Source organism: Rana temporaria, chromosome 4 (assembly GCF_905171775.1).
Source record: "Rana temporaria chromosome 4, aRanTem1.1, whole genome shotgun sequence".
Taxonomy (NCBI): domain Eukaryota; kingdom Metazoa; phylum Chordata; class Amphibia; order Anura; family Ranidae; genus Rana; species Rana temporaria.
Window position 1 is genome coordinate 81,550,719 of NC_053492.1, and position 22,713 is coordinate 81,573,431.

Consider the following 22,713-nt stretch of genomic DNA (forward strand, 5'->3'; position numbering starts at 1 on the left):
AGGGTCAGAGACTGCAAAACATACTACAGGCAAGGGTCAGAGATTGCAAAACGTACTACAGGCGAGGGTCAGAGACTGCAAAACATACTACAGGCGAGGGTCAGAGACTGCAAAACATACTACAGGCAAGGGTCAGAGACTGCAGACATGCTACAGGAGATGGTCAGAGACTGCAGACATGCTACAGGAGATGGTCAGAGACTGCAGACATGCTGCAGGAGATGGTCAGAGACTGCAGACATGCTACAGGAGATGGTCAGAGACTGCAGACATGATACAGGAGACGTTCAGAGACTGCAAACATGCTACAGGAGATGGTCAGAGACTGCAGACATGCTACAGGAGATGGTCAGAGACTGCAAACATGCTACAGGAGAGGGTCAGAGACTGCAAACATGCTACAGGAGAGGGTCAGAGACTGAAAACGTACTACAAGCAAGGGTCAGAGACTGCAGACATAGTACAGGAGAGGGTCAGAGACTGCAAAATGTACTACAGGCAAGGGTCAGAGACTGCAAAACATACTACAGGCAAGGGTCAGAGATTGCAAAACGTACTACAGGCGAGGGTCAGAGACTGCAAAACATACTACAGGCAAGGGTCAGAGACTGCAGACACAGTACAGGAGAAGGTCAGAGACTGCAAAACATACTACAGGCGAGGGTCAGAGACTGCAAAACATACTACAGGCAAGGGTCAGAGACTGCAGACATGCTACAGGAGATGGTCAGAGACTGCAGACATGCTACAGGAGATGGTCAGAGACTGCAGACATGCTGCAGGAGATGGTCAGAGACTGCAGACATGCTACAGGAGATGGTCAGAGACTGCAGACATGATACAGGAGACGTTCAGAGACTGCAAACATGCTACAGGAGATGGTCAGAGACTGCAGACATGCTACAGGAGATGGTCAGAGACTGCAAACATGCTACAGGAGAGGGTCAGAGACTGCAAACATGCTACAGGAGAGGGTCAGAGACTGAAAACATACTATAGGAGAGGGTGAGAGACTGCAAACATGCTACAGGAGAGGGTCAGAGACTGCAAACATGCTACAGGAGAGGGTCAGAGACTGCAAACATACTACAGAAGAGGGTCAGAGAGTGTGCGGATATAATTGGGCTGAAATTGCACCCGGGTCGCATGTGCATTGCACAGATCGCACCTGTGTTTTTCACTTTGCTGCACTAACTTGGCTGGAAGGGGGGCATTAGTTTGGACACCTGGAGCATTTGTGCACATCACTTGTGGGGTGCCAAGGTCCACCCCCCTCTGTGGCAGAGAGTATCTCTTTGATTTGAGAGGGGAAGGAGAGGATATGTGCTAAGGGGGGTGGATTTCATATACAAGCCCCCTTGTAGCACAAGTCCTAAAGTGCCCCCTAAAACATATCCTCTCCCCACCTTATCACCTCCAGTGGGAGGCTGAGCTTGGGAAGCAACTCGATCCGGAAGATTGGCAGGCTATGACCATGGCATTGTCTAAATGTTCTACGAATGTTCTCTTTCAAGAGAATGCTTATAAAGTGTTCTATAGGTGGTACTATACCCGACCAAGCTGGCGAGTTTCATACCTTCCTACTCTCCTTTGTGTTTCCGTGGTTGCTCTCAGGAGGGTACGATGGCACATGTCTGGTGGACCTGTCCCAGGGTATGCAGATTGTGGGTTAGAGTTTATGCGTTGCTCCGCAACCTCTTTGATACCAACTTGAAGAGGGACCCTTTTGAGGCCCTTTTATGGAAACCGATCACGGAGCTTCTCCGCCCTGAACGCCAGTTGGCGGCGCATGTTTTTACTGCAACTAAATTGATCATTGCAACGGCCTGGAAGACCCTGGTTCTCAGCCTTGAAGCAGTTAAAAACTGCATTAATGATATTATGGTTAATGAGAAACTTACTGCTGTGTTAGCAGATACCCACGATAAATTTCCCCGGGTATGGCAACCCTGGGTGGCTTATAACCACCCTTCACGTTTTGACCCAGCACTACTTTCTCTTTGATGAGCCTCCGTTCCCCCCGCCCCGTGGACCCCCTTCCTTCTTTCTTTCTTCTATCTTCTTTTATTCTTTTTTACTTTCTTCTTGCTGTTCTTTTCCATTTCTATTCCTCTTTCCCTTCATCGCTACTTGTTCATGCTACTTTTCTAGCTGGCTTTCTTTCTTTTCATCCTCCCTTTCTTTCTTTGTGGCTTGGGCCCTCAGGCTTGGTCCTGCTGGCCTTGGACACAGGATGCATTATTTATTTTACAAATTGGAATACTGATATCCTCTGCTATGTGCCTGCTTGAATTTTATTTATATATATATATATATATATATATATATATATATATATATATATATATATATATATATACATATATATATATATATTTTTATTATTTTTGTTATATCATTTATTTTTATATATATGTATATATATATATATATATTTTTTTTGTAAGGTTGTGTATCGTATAACAACTGTGCTTTTAAGTTTTAAATTTACCCCGGTGTGATAACCGGAATGTTACCTAAGCCAGCATTAGGTCACTCTAGCAGGCCACTTGAGTTGAGGACATTCTATTGCCGGCCTTCTGCATTCGCTTTCGGATCCCTAGGAGCTGGACTAATCTCAGGTTTACGGACTATCTTTTCTGATATATGATAAGCTTATGGTGTGTCCTCCACTGCTTTTTTTCTTTTGTATTCTCTTTTTTTGATTGTTGATGTGTTTTTCAATAAAACTCTTTGTACAAGAAAACATATCCTCTCCCCCCAAATCACTCAAAGTGAACTGTAGGCTTGTTCTCCACCACCTCTGGAAAACGTACTTTGCAGTTGTTCAGGCATTTTCAAACGAGCAGCTTTGACTCTGCAGCATGGTGAGCCTCCTCCTCCTCTGTGTACACAGGAAATATCACACAGCAGGAGAAGGAGGGGGCGGGCTCAGTTCTCTCCACTGCACTCAGCAGTCTGCAATGTATGTGTGTATCAGGGCCAGGCAGCCGGGGACTGCGGGGAGAGATGTCGGCTGACTCGGCTCTCTCTGCAGTAAAAAGTGTAGCTCGTAGCAGCGTGCAGGAACGAAAATAGCCCGCACAAGCTGCTGCTCAGCAAGCCCTCGCTTATACAGTACTCTGACTCTGATAAGCAGCGGTCAGCAGAGTGCAGAGACTCGGAGCTGTCACTGAAAATTGGCCCACTGAGGGATCAGCCCACCGGGAATCTCCCGGTCCTCCCGATGGCCAGTCCATCCCTGGTTGTTGCTGTCAGACTGAAAGGTTGTACTGCTCGCCGATCCCCTTCTGCTTTGGCCATCATTCAGGGGTCTCATATTTCTATTATAGCACTTACCTCTTAAGTAGCTGCTGGATGTTTTCTTTTTCTTTTTTTTGATGCAGCAGCTGGGGCAGAGAAAGCTGGTGGTGTTCGGCTGGCAGACGTGTTGCAAGGACCTGTGACACCTTTTGCTATACCTTCATCCCTGTCAGGGAGGCTGCTGAGAGGTCATGAAATATAGCGGAGATAGACATGAGAGGTATGGAGGAGAAGAATTGTGTCCCTTGTGTGTGGCATTCAGGTGCTCTTGCCAACAGGCTGAGTAGTGAGAGGTTAAATGGCTGGTGTTTTGCCACACTTGATCTCCTGTGGCAGAGATCGAAAATTGCAACCGTGTGATTGGCTGCACATGTGCTAAAAAATCCCACACAGCTTAGGCCCCGTACACACGACCGGATCTATCCGCTGGGATTGATCCGCTGATCAGTTCCAGCAGATAGATCCGTCGTGTGTACGGCCTAGCGGACAAATCTCGGCGGATAAAAATCCAGCCGACGGATTATCCGCGGATAAACATTTTGTAGCATGCTACAAAATCTATCCGCTGGAATCCAGTCCAGCGGATTCATCCGGTGGTCTGTACAGACTCACCGGATCAATCCGTCCGCTCCCCTCCCTCGCATGCGTCGTAATGATTCGACGCATGCGTGGAAGTACTTACCTTTCAGCATCGCGCACGTCGCAGCGTCATCGTCGCGGCGACGGCGCGACACGTCACCGCGGTTGAATTTCGCGCGGATTTTGATCCGATGGTGTGTACAAGCCATCGGATCCAAATCCGGAGGAGGAATCTCCGCTGGAAACGGTCCGGCGGACCGTTTCCAGCGGAGATCCCCTCGTGTGTACGGGGCCTAAGCTGTGGGAAGTGTTCGGGAGATAACAGCTCCACAATCTGATGGAATAGGGTGGTTGCTCTCTACTCTGACATTATTGCTGCCTCTGGGGACATCCTGTCTTGTTGGGATTGCCCCCCCTCACTTTCCTTCTCTGCTCAATCCGGCACCCAAGTCTTATCAGCGACCTCCATCCTCATCATCATCACTGAAGCCAATTTGGCAATACGCTGTGGCTGGGGGAACATGACTGCCAATTTTTTGTTTATCAGTATTCTCCCCTCTCTGCAGGCTCATGTTACTCCCTTCATCTACCTCCGAATCAACATCAGAATCAAGTAATATCTGTGCATCCTCAAAAAGCAAGTGGCTGACGCTGTGTTGAAATAATTCAGCTGACTCTTCCATGTCTGATGCTGGGGCTATGGCAGGAGAAGATGTGGACAAGGAGGAAGAATAAGCAGCCCTGGCAGCTGCAGTGGACTGCGCACTAGTATCAGCTTGGGTCATAGAGGATGAGGAGGATGAGTATGGTTTAATAAGCCAGTCCACCACCTCCTCTACATGCTGTGGCTGAATAGCACGGGCAACATCACTAAACAGAGACAAATGTGCCCTGCCTGAGGACGGATCATACAAAAAAAAGAAGATATACAGCACTGTATGGAGCACTAGGGATGGTCCCAATGTTCGAATCAAACATAAGTTTGACTCGAACATCGGGTGTTCGTTTGTCCACAAATATACCGAACATATGGGGCATTCGCAGCAAATTGGAGCCCCCCTTAATGACCTGTGAGATCACAGTGCATTGACGGCTGCTGATTGGCCAAATAATGCATCTGACCTGCATGCTTTGGTCAATAACAGCGTGATCAGCTGGGGGAGCCATGATTGGCCAAAGGCATGGTGCCAATCATGGCTCAGGGGGCTAAGTCCACGCCCCACACTATGTAAGGCTGCTTACACAGCTGAGAGAACTTGAGCTAGATTAGGCAGGTTAGTTAGTGCCATGCAGGCAGTTTAGTATATATATATATACACAGTGCAGTCAGTTCATAGTATATAATACAGTGTATTGCAGTGGTTTAGGGGAACAGAATTAAGAATAAAAACGGCATGGGGTCCCCCCCAAAATTCATACCAGGGTCTTTGGGTCTGGCATAGATTTTAAGGATAACTCCACACCAAAATGAAAAAACAAAATGGTGTGGGGTCCCCCAAAATCCATACCAAACCCATAGCTAACCCAAGCAGCCTGGCAGACCAGGAAAGGGGAGGGGGTGCAAACTTGTCCTCCCCTTTTCTGGCCTGCCAGGCTGCTTGATCTGGCAAGGGTTTGGTATGGATTTTGGGGGGACCCCCACACCATTTTGTTTTTTAATTTTGGCGTGGAGTTAACCATACCAGGCCACTTGCCCTCACACATGGGGAGGATGCTTTGGGGTCCCCAACACTACACTATAAGTGTACAGACAAATTCGCTAGTAGCAAACTGAGTCCTGTTCTATCTATCTCCACTCCAACTTAAGCTGCAAATGCTTCCTGTGGGCAAGAACCTTTTATAGTGTGGGGTGGGACTATAAGCACTGAGCCGTAATTGGACAAAGTCATCATCACTTTGTCCAACCAAGGCTCTGACAGTGCTCTGTGCCCTAATTGGCAAAGGTTTGTGCCTGCTAAATCGAGTTAGGGACCTATAATGCACTGTGCAGCAGGCAGTGCATTGTGGGGTGCTTGGCGGACCAACATGCCACCGAGAGCCCCAGCAAATGTTCGGAAAAATGGAGTGGAAAATGCGCCCAGCGTAAATATGCGCCCACGATACGACGGCGTAGGCAAGTTACGTCGGTCGTAGGAAGCCTATTTTTAGGCGTATCTTAGTATGTGGGTCGGCGCATAGATACAACGGCGCACATTTGTTCTTACGTTGGCGTATCTTGAAAAAAAAATGTTAATGCGGTTTACAACCGCTTTAAAGCTGGCTACATATTATACAATGTTCTTGTACAATTTAGCAAAACCTTATAATATGAGGTCAATCAGGCAGGCCATTGCATTACATTGTTAAAGGTAAATCTAAAGGAAATTGAAAATAAAATATAAATGGTATAATGTGTAGCCAGCTTTATGCTGTTCTCACATACAATTCTGTGGTCATTTTGAAAGCTTTGCATCAGTCTTTAATAGAACGAACAATGTAATAATGTTGAATCATTCACAGCAATCTGACCGCCACCCATGGCTTTAAATGTTTCTGGGTTTGAAGCGCCTAAATGATACAAATCAACTATTTTAATCAACTCCCACTGCATATTTGATCATTTGAAAGCTATGAAATTACTGAACAAGTGAGTGGCAGGTTGTTATAGATTGTCTAGTGCCATTATGTTCCACATGGAATAAAAATTCCACTGAGTAGTAGTACCTTTCTCTGTTCTAAATATACATGTTGCACTGCAATCGGGAATCATTCATTTTTCTTACATGCCAGGGTTAGGGTTTAGGGTTAGGGTTTCACCTTGAAGAATAAGGCTAGGACTCAGGAATTGGAATAGGGACCTCCTCCAGAGGTCAAAGGTCAGAAGGCGGGTTCTTAGAGGTCAATGATCACGAGGCATGGCTGACTCACCCCCACCAGTGTACCGACTACCCCAACTAAGTCAGGGAATGAACAAGTCGGGGAATGAACAAGTCGGGGGGAAAGTGTTTAGGGTTTGTAATTATTATAACCACCCAAGCAAATCTCTGTGTTCTACTGGGCAAAGCTGCAGTATTTACATGAGAGCTGAAGGCTTAACCCTTATGCCCATGGGCACATGGGCATACTGTATTTCCGCACCAGAGAGCCACAGGTGCTGAGTACAGCTGCCCATAAAATTGAGTGGCTGACTGTATGTGGTTTTACATAGTTAATTGCATACAAATTCTACGCATGCTCAGAATCAATTTGACGCATGCTCAGAATCATTGAACTTAATTTTTATCTAGGCTCGTCGTAGTGTTGTATGTCACTGCATTCTTGAAGTTCGCAATTTCCGACAACATTTGTGTGACCATGTGTATGCAAGACAAGTTTGAGTGAACATCTGTTGGAAAAAAATACGGAATGTCCGATTGTGTGTACGTGGCAAAAAAAGATGAGAGAGGCCTGTAATTGTCATCATAGGTATGCCTCAACTATGAGAGACAAAATGTGGAAACAAATCCAGACAATCACATTTTCTGATTTGGAAAGAATTTATTTGCAAACTATGGTGGAAAATAAATACTGTATTTATTGGCGCATAACACTCACTTTTTTACCCTGAAAATAGAGGGTAAACTTGCCTGCGTGTTATACGCAGGGGGCTGTGGAAAGTTTTTTTCCCTGAAACTTCCCTCTTAAAGTTAGGGTGCTTGTTATACGCCTGTGCGTGTTATACGCCGATAAATACAGTGGGCCAGATTCACATAGGTTAGCGGATCTTTAGATCCGCGTAACCTATGTGATTTAAGATCCGCCGCCGCAAGTTTTTGAGGCAAGTGGGTAATTCACAAAACACTTACCTCAAAACTTGCGTCGGCGTATCGTAAATCCCCCGGCGGAATTCAAATTCCACGGCTAGGGGGAGTGTACTATTCAAATCAGGCGCGTCCCCGCGCGGATCGAATAGCGCATGCGCCGTCCGAAAATTTTCCCCAGCGTGCATTGCTCCAAATGACGTCGCAAGGACGTCATTGGTTTCGACATTTACGTAAATTACGTCCATCCGTATTCGCGATCGACTTACGCAAACGACGTAAAAAATTCAAATTTTGTCGGGTGAACGACGGCCATACTTAACATTGGCTGCGCCTCATAGAAGCAGGGTTAACTATACGCCGGGAAAACCCTTACGTAAACAGCGTAAAGTAACTGCGTCGGGCCCGCGTACGTTTGTGAATTGGCGTATCTCGCTGATTTACATATTCTCGGCGTAAATCAGAGAGAACGCCCCCAGCGGCCATTTTAAAATTGCAGTTAAGATCCGACGGTGTAACACAGTTACACCTGTCGGATCTTAGGCATATCTATGCGTAACTGATTCTACGAATCAGTCGCATAGATACGACCGACGCAACTCTGAGATACGACGGTGTTTTAGGAGATACACCATCGTATCTCTATGTGAATCTGGCCCACCATTTGGTCAATATCAAAAGTTCATCTCAATACTTTGTTATATATCCTTTGTTGGCAATGACAGAGGTCAAACGTTTTCTGTAAGTCGTCACAAGATTGTCACACACTGTTGCTGATATGTTGGCCCATTCCTCCATGCAGATCTCCTCTAGAGCATTGATGTTTTGGGGCTGTCTCTGGGCAACAGGGACTTTCAACTCCCTCCAAAGGTTTTCTATGGGGTTGAGATCTGGAGACTGGCTAGGCCACTCCAGGACCCTGAAATGCTTCTTACGAAGCCACTTATTCGTTGTCCGGGCGGTGTGTTTGGGATCATTGTCATGCTGAAAGACCCAGCCACGTTTCATCTTCAACGCCCTTGCTGATGGGAGGATGTTTGCACTCAAAATCTCACAATACATGGCCCCATTCATTCTTTTGTGTACACGGATCAGTTGTCCTGTTCCCTTTGCAGAGAAACAGCCCCAAAGCATGATGTTGCCACCCCCATGCTTCACAGTAGGTATGGTGTTCTTTAGTTGTAACTCAGCATTCTCTCCCCTCCAAACATGACGAGTTTTGTTTCTACCAAAGAGTTCTACTTTGGTTTCATCTGACCATATGACATTCTCACAATCCTCTTCTGGATCATCCAAATGCTCTCTAGCAAACCTCAGACGGGCCCGGACATATACTGGCTTAAGCAGGGGGACACGTCTGTCACTGCAGGATCTGAGTGCCTGGCGGCGTAGTGTGTTACTGATGGTAGCCTTCGTTACGTTGGTCCCAGCTCTCTGCAGGTCATTCACTAGGTCCCCCCGCGTGCTTCTAGAATTTTTGCTCACCTTTCTTATGATCGTTTTGACCCCACGCGGTGAGATCTTGCGTGGAACCCCTAGATCAAGGGAGATTATCAGTGGTCTTGAATGTCTTCTATTTTCGAATTATTGCTCCCACAGTTGATTTCTTCACACCAAGCTGCTTACCTATTGCAGATTCAGTTTTCCCAGCCTGGTGCAGTTCTACAATTTTGTTTCTGGTGTCCTTCGACAGCTCTTTGGTCTTCACCATAGTGGAGTTTGGAGTGTGACTGTTTGAGGTTGTGGACAGGTGCCTTTTATACTGATAACAAGTTCAAACAGGTGCCATTAATACAGGTAATGAGTGAAGGGCAGAGGAGCCTCTTAACCACTTAAGGACCTGACCAATATGCTGCTAAAAGCCCAGAGGCGTTTTTACAATTCGGCACTGCGTCGCTTTAACAGACAATTTTGCGGTCGTGCGACGTGGCTCCCAAACAAAATTTGCGTCCCTTTCTTCCCACAAATAGAGCTTTCTTTTGATGGTATTTGATCACCTCTGCGATTTTTATTTTTTGCGCTATATACAAAAATAGAGCGACATTTAAAAAAAAAAAAAAAACAACATTTTTTTCTTTTTGTTATAAGAAAAATTGAATAAACTAAATTTTAGTCAAACATTTAGGCCAAAATTTATTCAGCCACATGTCTTTAGTAAAAAAAAAATCGCAATAAAAAAAAATTAGCTACCTAGCGGCAACAGTGACACTAATACTGCTATCAGAAAAATGATCGCTTAGTGACACTGGCAATAGGGAGTGAAAGTGTTAACTAGGGCGGTGATCAAGGGGTTAAAACTTTATTAGGGGGGGTACGGGGGCTACCCTGAACCTAACACTAACTGCCTGTCACACTAACTGTCACGCTGACACTAAATGCAGTGATCAGTACATATATGATCACTGCATTCAGTGACACTGTAACAGGGGGGTGGGGGTGTGGTCGGGGGGGTTAATGTACAAGAAAATCCCCCCAGTTAGCGCTACCCCATGCAACAGTGACACACAATGTTCTGTGTTAAGAAAAGTACAAAAAACCTTCCGTGCTGCTGTCAACCACTTGGAAAAATGGGCAATAGAACAGAACAACAAAAGATGCAGCACACAGTGGTTAGTTGATATCACTTTATAGTCTAAAAAGTACTAGTAAATAGAAAGGATGAACATGAACTGATAACATAAAGTTAAATGAATGAATAAAAATTTCTTAGATAGCAGTCCAAAATGCATACACAGAAGTGGTATAGTGATGGTATAGTTGGAATCAAGAATCCTGCAGTAGATGGATGGCTGGATACACTTCCAAACAGTGGGCATGCAGTTATAAAGGAAAAAAGTACAATACCTCCACAGCGGCTCACGTAGATCTATAAAATTAGATAATAGTACCAGCAATCTGCAATCTGCAGTTGGAGAAGCACTTCCACGGTGGGGGCAGTCGACAAAGACTTTGACAAACATGTCAGTGACGGTTTAGTCCCACCACCTCTGATGTCCTCTGATGCTCACAGAAGTGCCTAGTTGCTGTTTTACCATACACTGACGTCCTGGTAATTCCTACAGTGACGCTGGTGCATGCCTCCACTTTGCCCGGGTTCTGCACTCTTGATTGGCCCTTGGCGTCACATGACTATTGAAGGACGGCGTCCGGACACCGCTTCCTCCTTTCCTCTCTGTTACGCTGTGGAGATCCCGCCCTCCATTGCTTCGGCAGACGCGGCCGCGTCATCGGCTCGGCGGTCTCGTGACCAGGCTTCCTCGCCGCTCTACATCGTGGCTGTGAGGAGATTTCAGCTCCCATTGGCCCTTCACCTCCATCTGGGTGTCTCTGCACCTCCCTTGCACCGGAGCCGCGCTGTCTCGCGGCGGTACCGACTGCCCCCACCGTGAAAGTGCTTCTCCAACTGCAGATTGCAGATTGCTGGTACTATTATCTATTTGTATAGATCTACGTGAGCCGCTGTGGAGGTATTGTACTTTTTTCCTTTATAACTGCATGCCCACTGTTTGGAAGTGTATCTAGCCATCCATCTACTGCAGGATTCCTGATTCCAACTATACCATCACTATACCACTTCTGTGTATGCATTTTAGACTGCTATCTAAGAAATTTTTATTCATTCATTTAACTTTATGTAATCAGTTCATGTTCATCCTTTTGTTTTACTAGTACTTTTTAGACTATAAAGTGATATCAACTAATCACTGTACGCTGCATCTTTTGTTGTTCTGTTCTATTGCCCATTTTTCCAAGTGGTTGACAGCAGCACGGAAAGGTTTTGTGTACTTTTCTTAACACAGAACATTGTGTGTCACTGTTGCATGGGGTAGCGCTAACTGGGGGCATTTTCTTGTACATGGTGTTCGGGGGGGTTAATGTGCCTATGTGTAGTGTGTGTCAGTGTAGTGTTGTGCAGACTTACTGTGTGATGTATTCTGTCCTCAGCAGCGGTTGTAAATACCGCCGAGAGGAGAGAATACATCACTTCCCCCTTCCTGTGTTTACACAGGAGGAGGAAGTGACACACGGGGGAGTGCTCGCATTGGCTGGGAGCGATCCGGAGGGGGCGGACAAAAACGAACAGCCGCCCCCTCGTCCTGGATCGCTCCTGAATCCACGGGAACCGCCGCATGTACCGGGGGGTCCCGATCGGACCCCGACCCACGTCTAGGCAGGGACGTACAGGTATGCCAATGTGCCTGTCCGTGCCATTCTGCCAACGTATATGTACATGCGGCGGTCCTTAAGTGGTTAAAGAAGAAGATACAGGTCTGAGAGAGCCAGAAATCTTGCTTGTTTGTAGAGACCAAATACTTATTTTCCACTATAATTTGCAAATACATTCTTTCCAAATCAGACAATGTGGTTGTCTGGATTTGCTTCCACATTTTGTCTCTCGTAGTTGAGGTATACCTATGATGACAATTACAGGCCTCTCTCATCTTTTTAAGTGGCAGAACTTGCACAATTGGTGGCTGACTAAATACTTTTTTGCCCCACTGTACGTCTGCCTAAATGTATCTGCCTGGCAGCTATCATAAAAAAAAATCATCACTTTTAGCACTTACCTATGGTAGAGGGTGCTACAGCAGCTTATCCTCAAAGATAAAGAACATTGCTGTTTAGGTCGGAAAAGATACAGGAAAGCATACTGGCAAATAAGAAAGGAAAATTTACACATAATAGTGAATGTGTTGGAAAAGTCACATTACATCTCCCCAAAAGTCTTGGGTAAATAGAGACAGAAGCGATAAGCAACATAGCTCATTATTGAGTTTATATAAAGGCTATAGAGTATCTAGTAAGGGGAGAAAAACAAAAGTGGTGGGTAGAAACAAGGGGGGGGGCAGAAGAAGCGGGGGGAGAAGTGAGGTTGGTGCAGGTTCCTCACCAGCAACCCCAGACAACAGCCCTCAAAGGGGGCGCCAGAGAATAGAGGCGGGGTGGGAAAAATCAAAGGGGTGAAAAATGCTTTTTAAATAAGACAGGGGGGGGAGACATAACCACTTGGGCCTTCCTGATTTTGGTGGTAGCAGAGCAGGGGTGCAGAGGGGTTGAATGTTCATAGTCAAAGAGGTGTGAATAACACTGTGAGGGGCACTGAGGAGGTGTCTCAAGCAAACCTTCAAGAGAAGGTAGGGTTCATCAAACACTGGTAGGTGTCGGCTGTTTGGAAGTTAATCCAACAAACCCAAACGCAACAAACTCAGTTTCTTTCTATGTGTCAGTTCATGAGCCCATAGAAAATAAATAGAACAGTAAGCCTACCCATACTTACTTAGAGGAGTGGAATTAAATCAGCTAAGTGCTCTGTTCCAATACATTACTAGGTACGTTTCTGTACATAGAAATGGTCTTAGTCAGAGGCTTGCCTGATGACTCCATAATTAGGCAACATTCACTCCTCTACATATCAGCTATATCAGTATATTTTTGATGTTTTATACAGGAATGTTACATATTTTACACTCATCTCTATTGAAGTATAGGATAAGTGCTACACGAAATACAAAAAGAAGCTGTACCTTCATCCTATAAATTCAAATGGAAAGTAAAAAACTGGATTGAGGCACTGAGGACTTTAATGGTACGGTATGAACTTACAGCACACAAAGTTTAAAGAAAAATTATACAAAATTTTATTACATCAATCAATATATAAAAAACGTGCACACATGATCAAAATAAGGAACAAGGAAATTAATTGTCCATTGATAGATACAGGGACAGTTCTGCTCAAAATAACTCCTCCCCGATCAAGGGGGAACTCTACACATATAGCTCAAATCTCACACTCTACATGTTTGGCAGATTTTCCACTTCTTCAGGAGTTTTGTTCAAGAGGAATAATGAAACTTATGCTGCCTACACACAATTGGACATTCCGACATCAAAACCGTGGCTTTTTTTCTGACTGATTGTTTGCTCAAACTTGTCTTGTATACACACAGTCACACAAATGTTGACGGAAATTCCGAACGTCAAGAACGCGGTCACATACAACACTACGACGAACCGAGAAAAATTAAGTTCAATGATTCCGAGCATGCGTAGGATTTTTGTGCATCGGAATTGGCTACAGACAATTGGAATTTCTGACAAGAACTTTTGTTGTCGGAAAAATTGAGAACCAGCTCTCAAACAATCGTTGTCGAAAATTCTGACAGAAATTGTCCGATGGAGCATAAACATGGTCGGATTTTCTGACAACAAGCTCACATCGAACATTTGTTGTCGGAATTTCAGACCACGTGTACGCGGCATAAGTGTGTTGTAGGTTCATACTGTATCATGAAAGTCTTCAGTGCCTCAATACAATTTTCTACTTTTCATCTCTATTGAAGGTGCATTTTGTTGGAAACCAAGATGAAAGTGTTGTAAATGTAGCCTTAGAATATTGAAATCTTGGGCATTTACTCCAGTTATGTCACAAAGTCTGAATGTTGAATAGTGGTCAATGCAAAAGCCAACATGTTTCAGTAGACTTGGCTGCCTCCACCTGGCTTCCCAAAGCTCACAACCCCATAGTGTATACAACATTGGGACATAATGACAGGCATTCCAAAACTTTTGTTGTTTTCTGTTTGACGACTCTGTCCTAAGCTTTGAGTCTCAAAACATTTTCTTATTGACAATTGCATTTTGTGCTAGACTGAGAACAGTTTTATTTGTATGAAGAATTCAGTAAACACCACAGCACATCTTAATGGAACAAAGCCCAAAAATATGTGCAGTAAACAGCTCAAATGAGGGGAGTCTCTGAGCCAAAAATTCAAACCATCAAATATAATTCAGTTAATGAGCTGCAGGATTTTACATCTGAATACCTCTCAAAACGATTTCAATTTATTAACGTCAAATCAAAGGCATTAATTCATCATTAGTTACAAACTAGTTAATAGGGCATGCATGCAAATGAAAATGCTTTTACATGAAATTAAATATGTAAAATGCTGTGTGTTTAGAATTAGATAGGTGACAAAAGGCAATTAACATGTATATAAAGTGTACTTGTTTATGCAGCTTTATAAATTTGCATTGCTAATTAAACCTGGACTAGAGCCAGAAGTGGAAGAAGATACCTAAAGTAATATTGAAGTTGCACAATAGCATGTTGACAGCATTTTGTATAAAAAAAAATGAAACATTTTGTACAAAATGGAAACCACCAGGCTGAAAAAAAGTATGAGGCCCCGTACACACGACCGAGTTTCTCGGCAGAATTCAGCCAGAAACTCGATGGGAGCTGTATTCTGTGGAGGAAACCGGTTGTGTGTACACTTTTGGCCGAGGAAACCGACGAGGATCTCGTCGGGCCAAATAGAGAACATGTTCTCTATTTTCTCGTTAGTCAATGGGGAAACTTGGCTCGCCGAGATCCTCGGCGGCTTCACAAGGAACTCGACAAGCAAAACGATGTGTTTTGCTCGTCGAGTTTCTCGGTCATGTGTACGGGGCCTGACAGTTTCATTTTTATTCCAGACTGATGGGTGCAGCTGGTGGGGACTCTCAGCTGTGCAATATTTCCCTGGGCTGAGGACGTGGTGCGCGGGGGTGTAGCAGAACTCTCCCTCATACTCACTCACTGGCTGATTGAGAAGCTGAAACTGGGAAGGAGGCAGAGCAGAGATGGCAGTCTGGGAGTCTTCTAATTCCAGCCATGTGGTAAGTCTCTGAAGGAAAGAGGTTTACCTTTATCACTGCAGGAATTCCCTCCATGATCCATCTGTACTGCGTCAACCCTTACACTGCACACAGAGGGGCAGATCCTCAAAGAAATTACGCCGGCGTATCACTTGATACGCCGCGTAGTTTCAAATTTCGCTCGTCGTATCTTTGTTTTGGTATCCACCAAACAAGATACGATGGCATCTGTGTTAGATCCGACAGGCGTACGCCTTAGTACGCCGTCGGATCTTAGATGCAATTTTCCAGCGGCCGCTAGGTGGCGTTTCCGTTGTATTCCGCGTTGAGTATGCAAATTAGCTATTTCCGACGATCCACGAACGTACGAGCGGCCGTCGCATTTTTTTACGTCGTTTCCGTTCGGCTTTTTCCGGCGTATAGTTAAAGCTGCTATATGGTGGCGTACTCAATGTTAAGGATGGCCGTCGTTCCCGCATCTAATTTTGAAAATTTTACGTCATTTGCGTAAGTCGTCCGTGAATGGGGCTGGACGCCATTTACGTTCACGTCAAAACCAATGACATCCTTGCGACGTCATTTAGCGCAATGCACGGCGGGAAATTTTAGGGACGGCGCAGGCGCAGTTCGTTCGGCGCGGGGACGCGCTTCATTTAAATGAAACACACCCCCTACCCGCCGCATTTGAATTCCGCGCCCTTACGCCGCGAGAGATACACTACGGCGCAAATTACGGCGCAAATTCGTTGAGGATTCAAACTAAGCCAAAGTAAGTTACAGCGGCGTAGCGTATCTGACATCTGCGCCAGGCGCAGCGTAGGTACGTGGATCTACCCCAAAGTATTGGAGAACTGCTCCCAGCCATCCCACTACATACTGCTCACTGACTGCACTCACTGCACACTGCTCACTGACTGGTTGTTAGACATGTGCGGTTCATTTCATTCCGAATTAAAATTCCGACAGCTATTTGTTATTTGGAAATTCAGATGTATCTGAATTTCCAAATTAGAGTTGTACCGAATTTAAACGAATGCAAAATTCAAAGTAAAATAGTTTTCGAATAGTTTTCGAATTCAAATAGTTTTCAAATTTGGATTCAAAAACTTTTCGAATTTGAATAGTTTTCCAATTTCCAAAGAGAATAAAAAAGGAAAATAAAATAAAGGAATAGAATAGAAAAAATATATATATATATTTTTCTATTCTGTTCTATTCTTTTTGAAAATTCGAAAACTATTCTAAATTGATTTGAAAACTTGTCGAATCGATTCGGAAACGAATAAACGAAACAAATTCCGAAAACAAATGAAACGACTGAAACAAATTTAACTAAACAAATTTATGTATATAACGAATCAAAGTGAAACAAAACAATTTTTTTGTTGTTGTGCACATGTCTTTTGGTTGTCCCCACTGCACACTTCTCACTGACTGTCCTCATTGAATACCACACACTGACTGACTGTCCTCACCACACACCGATCATTGACTAGCTGACTTCACCAAACACCACTCACTGACTGACTGTTCTCATTGAATACCAAGCATTGACTGGCTGTCCTCACCTCACACTGATCACTGACTGGTTGACCTCATCAAACACTGCTCACTGACTGACTGTTCTCATCGAATACCGCGCACTGCTCGATTGTCCTCACCGCATACCGATCACTGACTAGCTGACCTCATCAAACACCACTAAAAAAAAATAAAGTATTTGTTTACATTTATAAGTGTCTATTTATTGAAAAATGTTTTAATACATTTCAAAATGTTTGTTTGCATAAATTTATAAAAGTGTGTGTATGGATATTCATATATACAGTGCCTTGAAAAAGTATTCATACCCCTGGAAATTTTCCAAATTTTGTCCAAAAATGTAAATGTATTTTATTGGGATTTTATGTGGTAGACCAACACAAAGTGGCACATAATTGTGAAGTGGAAAGTTAAATGGTTTTCAATATTTTTTACAAATTAGAATATGAAAAGTGTGGCGTGCATTTGTGTTCAGCCCCCTTTACTCTGATACCCCTAACTAAAACTCTAGTGGAACCAATTGCCTTCAGAAGTCACCTAATTAGTAAATAGAGTCTACCTGTGTGTAATTTAATCTCAGTATAAATACAGCTGTTCTGTGAAGCCCTCATAGGTTTGTTAGAGAACCTTAGCGAACAAACAGCATCATGAAGGCCAAGGAACACACCAGAAAGACAAAACCAAACAAAATTCCAAGCTCAACTTACCAACCAGTCTGCTAACCAACCGAATTAACCCGCCCAACAGTCTACGTTAAAAACAGGGGTTGAGTTAGCACACATTTGCAAATGCATGCATAAGCTACCAGGCCCCAGCAAGGCACCCTGTGTATAGCTTGCAGTCCTACCACTACTACATTTATGAGTGTATCCACAGTAGGATCACATGTATTCTAATGGATAGATGAGGGACAGGTGGGCCAGGAGGCTGCCCAGTCCTCCTTAAAGGCACGGGGAGCACACTGGACACCCAGCACATAACACAATGGCAGAAAATGGTGTCCAGCCTCACAGAGCAATGTTTAATCCATCATGAGGCAATGTAAAGAGTAAGACACAACTGCAAACCTACCAAAACATGGCCATCCATCTAAACTGACAGGCTGGGCAAGGAGAGACTTAAGCAGAGAAGCAGCCAAGAGGCCCATGGTAACTCTGGAGTAGCTGCAGAGATCCACAGCTCAGGTGGGAGAATCTGTCCACAGGACAACTATTAGTCGTGTACTCTACAAATCTGTCCTTTATGGAAGAGTGGCAAGAAGAAAACCAATGTTGAAAGAAAGCCATAAGAAGTCCCATTTGAAGTTTGCGAGAAGCCATGTGGGGAACACAGAAAATATGTGGAAGAAGGTGCTCAAGTGAGACCAAAATTAAACTTTTTGGCCTAAAAGCAAAACGCTATTTGTGGCGGAAAACTAACACTGCACATCACCCTGAACACACCATCCCCACCATGAAACATGGTGGCGGCAGCATTGTCTTGTGGGGATGCTTTTCTTTAGCAGGGACAGGGAAGCTGGCCAGAGTTGATGTCAAGATGGATGCAGCCAAATACAGGGCAATCTTAGAAGAAAACCTGTTAAAGTCTGCAAAAGACTTGAGACTGAGGTGGAGGTTCATCTTCCAGCAAGACAACGACCCTAAACATACAGCCAGAGCTTCAATGGAATGGTTTAGATCAAAGCATATTCATGTGTTAGAATGGCCCAGTCAAAGTCCAGGCCTAAATCCAACTGTGAATCTGTGGCAAGACTTGAAAATTGCTGTTCACAGATGCTCTCCATCCAATCTGACAGAGCTTGAGTGCAATAGGCGCCCTCTCGCGCCATATTGCGTTCCATGCTGGAACGCATACGGCGACCCCGCAATGACATCCTCGCCCGGCGCCGCGTGCGTTCCACCGTGGAACGCGGAAGTACGTGCTGAATCAGTGCTTTATGCACTGCAGTTGTCTCCCTCCTATAAAGAGGACAGAGTGCATAGTACACGCTGTCCTATTATTGTCAGCCATACTGGCCACGCTACAATTACTGCTACCATCTATCCCCACAATGGATATCATGCTATGCTGAATCCCTAGGACCATCTAAACTCATGCCATTGCTGGGGACACCCTAAAGATATTATCCTCCAGAGAACCTGCACTACAGAAACCTTGCTGCTGAAGATACTACAACATTCAATCCCTGCAAACGGATAAGTAGCTCTTACTACACTTGTACTGTTCTATAATTACCAACTTCATATATTGCTCCTAGCAAGTACTGTATTTAACCCGGCTTACTTAGTATTAACCAAGTGCTTGGATTGCTTATTGTAGCTTTGGTTGTTCCCTGTGGAATATCTTAAAGGGACATACACTCTCAATTTAGCTGAGCTATACTTGCCTCTCTTATGCAAATATTACTTGCTTACAGTATTCCTATTTACTATGTGCTTGACATAAGTTGTTACTTGTTTATGGGCCTATGCCCTAAGTTACTGAACATGTTCGCTTTAACCTTTCTAAGCTAAGGGTTTAAGGTATTTCATACCTGCACCCTTAGTGGCCTAATGCATTTCTTTATGTTAAAGTGATATGATATAGCGAACCCCCAAACTCCTGTTCTCTGATTGGAGTGATGTCTGGGGTCCGGTACTGATAATCACTTGCATACAGAAGTGCATTGGAATCTTCACGTGCATTGTAATCTTTTAACACTAGGGGTTGGATGCATGTTGTAATACATCCACCCTTAGTATCTCAACGCCTTCCTATATGTGAGAGAGATGATGTAGTGAACCCCCAAACTCCTCTTCTCAGATTGGAGTGACGCCTGGGGTCCAATACTGAAATCTCACATAACATAGAGAGGTGCATTGAAATCCTTGCTAACCGCAGTTGTGGTTCACTCACGTTCACCATAGTTTGTGACACTTGAGCTATTTTGCAAAGAAGAATGGGCAAACATGTCTCTCTCCAGATGTGCAAAGCCAGTAGAGAGATACCCAAAAAGACTTGTAGCTGTAATTGTAGAGAAAGGTGGTTCTACAATGTATTGACTCAGGGAGGCTGAATACAAATGCATGTCACACGTTTCACATATTTATTTGTAAAAAAAAATGAAAACCATTTACCATTTTCCTTCCACTTCACAATTATGTGCCACTTGGTGTTGGTCTATCACATAGAATCCCAATAAAATACATGTACATTTTTGGTTGTAACATGACAAATTTCAAGGGGTATGAATACTTTTTCAAGGCACTGTGTATACAGTATATATAGATATACAAATATTGTGACAGAGCAGGCTCCGGTCCCTGTGGAAATAGGTTGGAAAATGTCACAGAGTTTGCATGTCTGCTGACAGCAAGGCTACAGAGTATAGATTTTAAATGGAGAAAACTACTCTGCCAAAGAGTCTTGGGTGGGATGGGATCTCCAACGATGTGTCCGGGTGTTACGGGTGTTCTGGACAGCCAGAAGGGTGTGTGTGGGCTGTCATGTGTTGAGAAACCCGAGAGTGTGTATACTTAGCCGGTCGCCGTGGAAACCTGCGCATGCTCGAAATGACTTTGACGCATGTGCGATAGCTTCCTAGGCATAGGTAGGGTGCAGCAAGATGGCGGCAACGGCATCGAATGTGACGAGCGCATGCTCGTTGTAGGCGATGACGTCACAACATTCTTGCCTTTCAAGAGAACTGCAGTTCTTTTGAAAGGAGAGTCTGTACACTCGGCCAGGCTAAACACCTCCCCCATGTATATACTGTACATCAATTCATAGCATATCTCGCCTGACATTGTACAGACAGTTTTTTATAACAGTAAATGGGCTATCACATCAACATGACTTTGTCCCAGACTCTAGCTTGTGGTTAAGACAAGACTAAAACAATACTTCTTCCCTCTCTACAGAGTACAGAAGCAATAATACATTAAAAGGAGTATTCCAGCCTTAAGTTTTAATAATATAACACAAAGCAGTGTAAACATTAAGGGGGCTTTTTTTTACAAGATTCTTTCATGTATTCTGGTAAAAAAAATCCCAATAAGCATATATTGATTGGTTTGGGAAAAAGTTACAGAGTCTTCAAACTATTCGATTTTTTTTTTACTAGTAATAGCGGTGATCAGTGACTTATAGCGGGCATGCAATATTGTGGCAGACAATTTGGAAACTAGCTGACACTTTTGAATTTTTTTTTGGGGACCAGAGACATTATTACAGTAATCAGTGCTAAAACAAAATGCACTGTACTAATGACAATGGCTGGGAAGGGTTAACACCAGGAGCAATCAAAGGGTTAACTGTGTGCCTAGCTAGTGATTTTGTGTACTGTGGGAGGTGCTTTTACTAAGGGAATGCATACATTTGTGTCCCACTCCCTGCTTTGCAGGAACACAGGAGCAATGCTGTCCCTACTGACAGAACATCGATAGGCCTTGTTTACATAGACAGACCACCATTCTGCCTGTGTACCGAACAATCAGCGGGTTCTAGCAGACATAGGTCAAATCCACAAAAACGGGCGTATATTTAGGCGGGCGTAGCGCATCTCATATGCGCTACGCCGCCGTAAATCTGAGTGGCTCCTAGGGTATCCTCAAAGAACTTGCTCCCATATGCGGGCCGGCGTAACTTAAATCTGCCGGCGTAAGCCCACGTAATTCAAAGTAGGCTTGGAGTGGGCGTGTTGTATGGTAATCTGGTATGACCCCACGTAATTGACGCCTTTTACGAACGGCGAATGCGCCGTCCGTGGACGTATCCCAGTGTGCATGCGCAAAATCACGTTGCAAATAGTCAAATCTTTCGACAAGAACGTAACTTACGCAAAGCCCTATTCGCGAACAATTTACGCAAACAACGTAAACGACGGAAAATTCGACGCTGTCCCGACGTCCATACCTAACATTGCGTACACCTCATAGAGGCAGGGGTAACGTTACGCGAAAAAAGCCTTACGTAAACGACATAAAAAAATGCGCCAGGAACACAGGAGCAATGCTGTCCCTACTCTGGTTTCTCTTCAGATCGAATAAATCTTTCGCCTTTTACTAAAGATTTCCGTGGAGAGGAACAACTATGAGTTTCTAATAATTTTTTGATGCCCGGCTAACGAAAAAGAAGAAAAAAATAAATAAAAATGCGCCAGGCGGACGTACGTTTGAGAATCAGCGTATCCAGCTAATTTGCATACTCTATGTGGAAATCAACGGAAGCGCCACCTAGCGGCCAGCGTAAATATGCACCTAAGATCCGACCGGCGTACTAAGACATACGTCAGTCGGATCTAGCCCACATTCAGGCGTATCTTGTTTTGTGGATACAAAACAAAGATACGATGGCGCATCGTAGAACTTACGCGGCGTATCAATAGATACGCCGCCGTAAGTTCTTTGTGGATCTGGCCCATTGAGTTTGCGGTACCTGCAGTGTGTGATCACAGTGGGAGTGAGCCATGTGCCCTACCCAGGAGAGCTGGATCATATATAAAGGATTCAGCGCACAGGTGTGGCCCTGTAGCAGTAAACCTGCTATAGGGCGGACCTAAACCGGTTAAAGTAGAACTGTAGAACTGTTTAATTTTGGGTAGAGTAAGGGTTGTAACCACTATCAGATTTTTTTTGTTATCTTTGTCCCATTGTGGAGATTTCCCTTCACTTCCTGTCCCATAGCCAAACAAGAAGTGAGAGGAAATCCCTGCAAATTAAGGGAATTCCTTGTGGACCCCACAGGTCACCAGCAATTGGAAGATTTCCCCTCTTTTACTTTTCTCGGGACAACTCAAAATTTGGGATTTTCTTTTACCTTCGCTTTCAATGATAATGGTAAACAGGACAAACAGAGAGGGTGAATCTTCTTAATGAGGGTACAGACA

At 44.3% G+C, this 22,713-nt stretch overlaps 1 pseudogene; it reads left to right on the forward strand.

Annotated features, from left to right (window-relative positions):
• The first annotated feature begins 21,845 nt into the window (after nucleotides 1-21,845).
• LOC120938759 lies at nucleotides 21,846-21,949 on the forward strand (annotated as a pseudogene).
• Nucleotides 21,950-22,713: the final 764 nt, after the last annotated feature.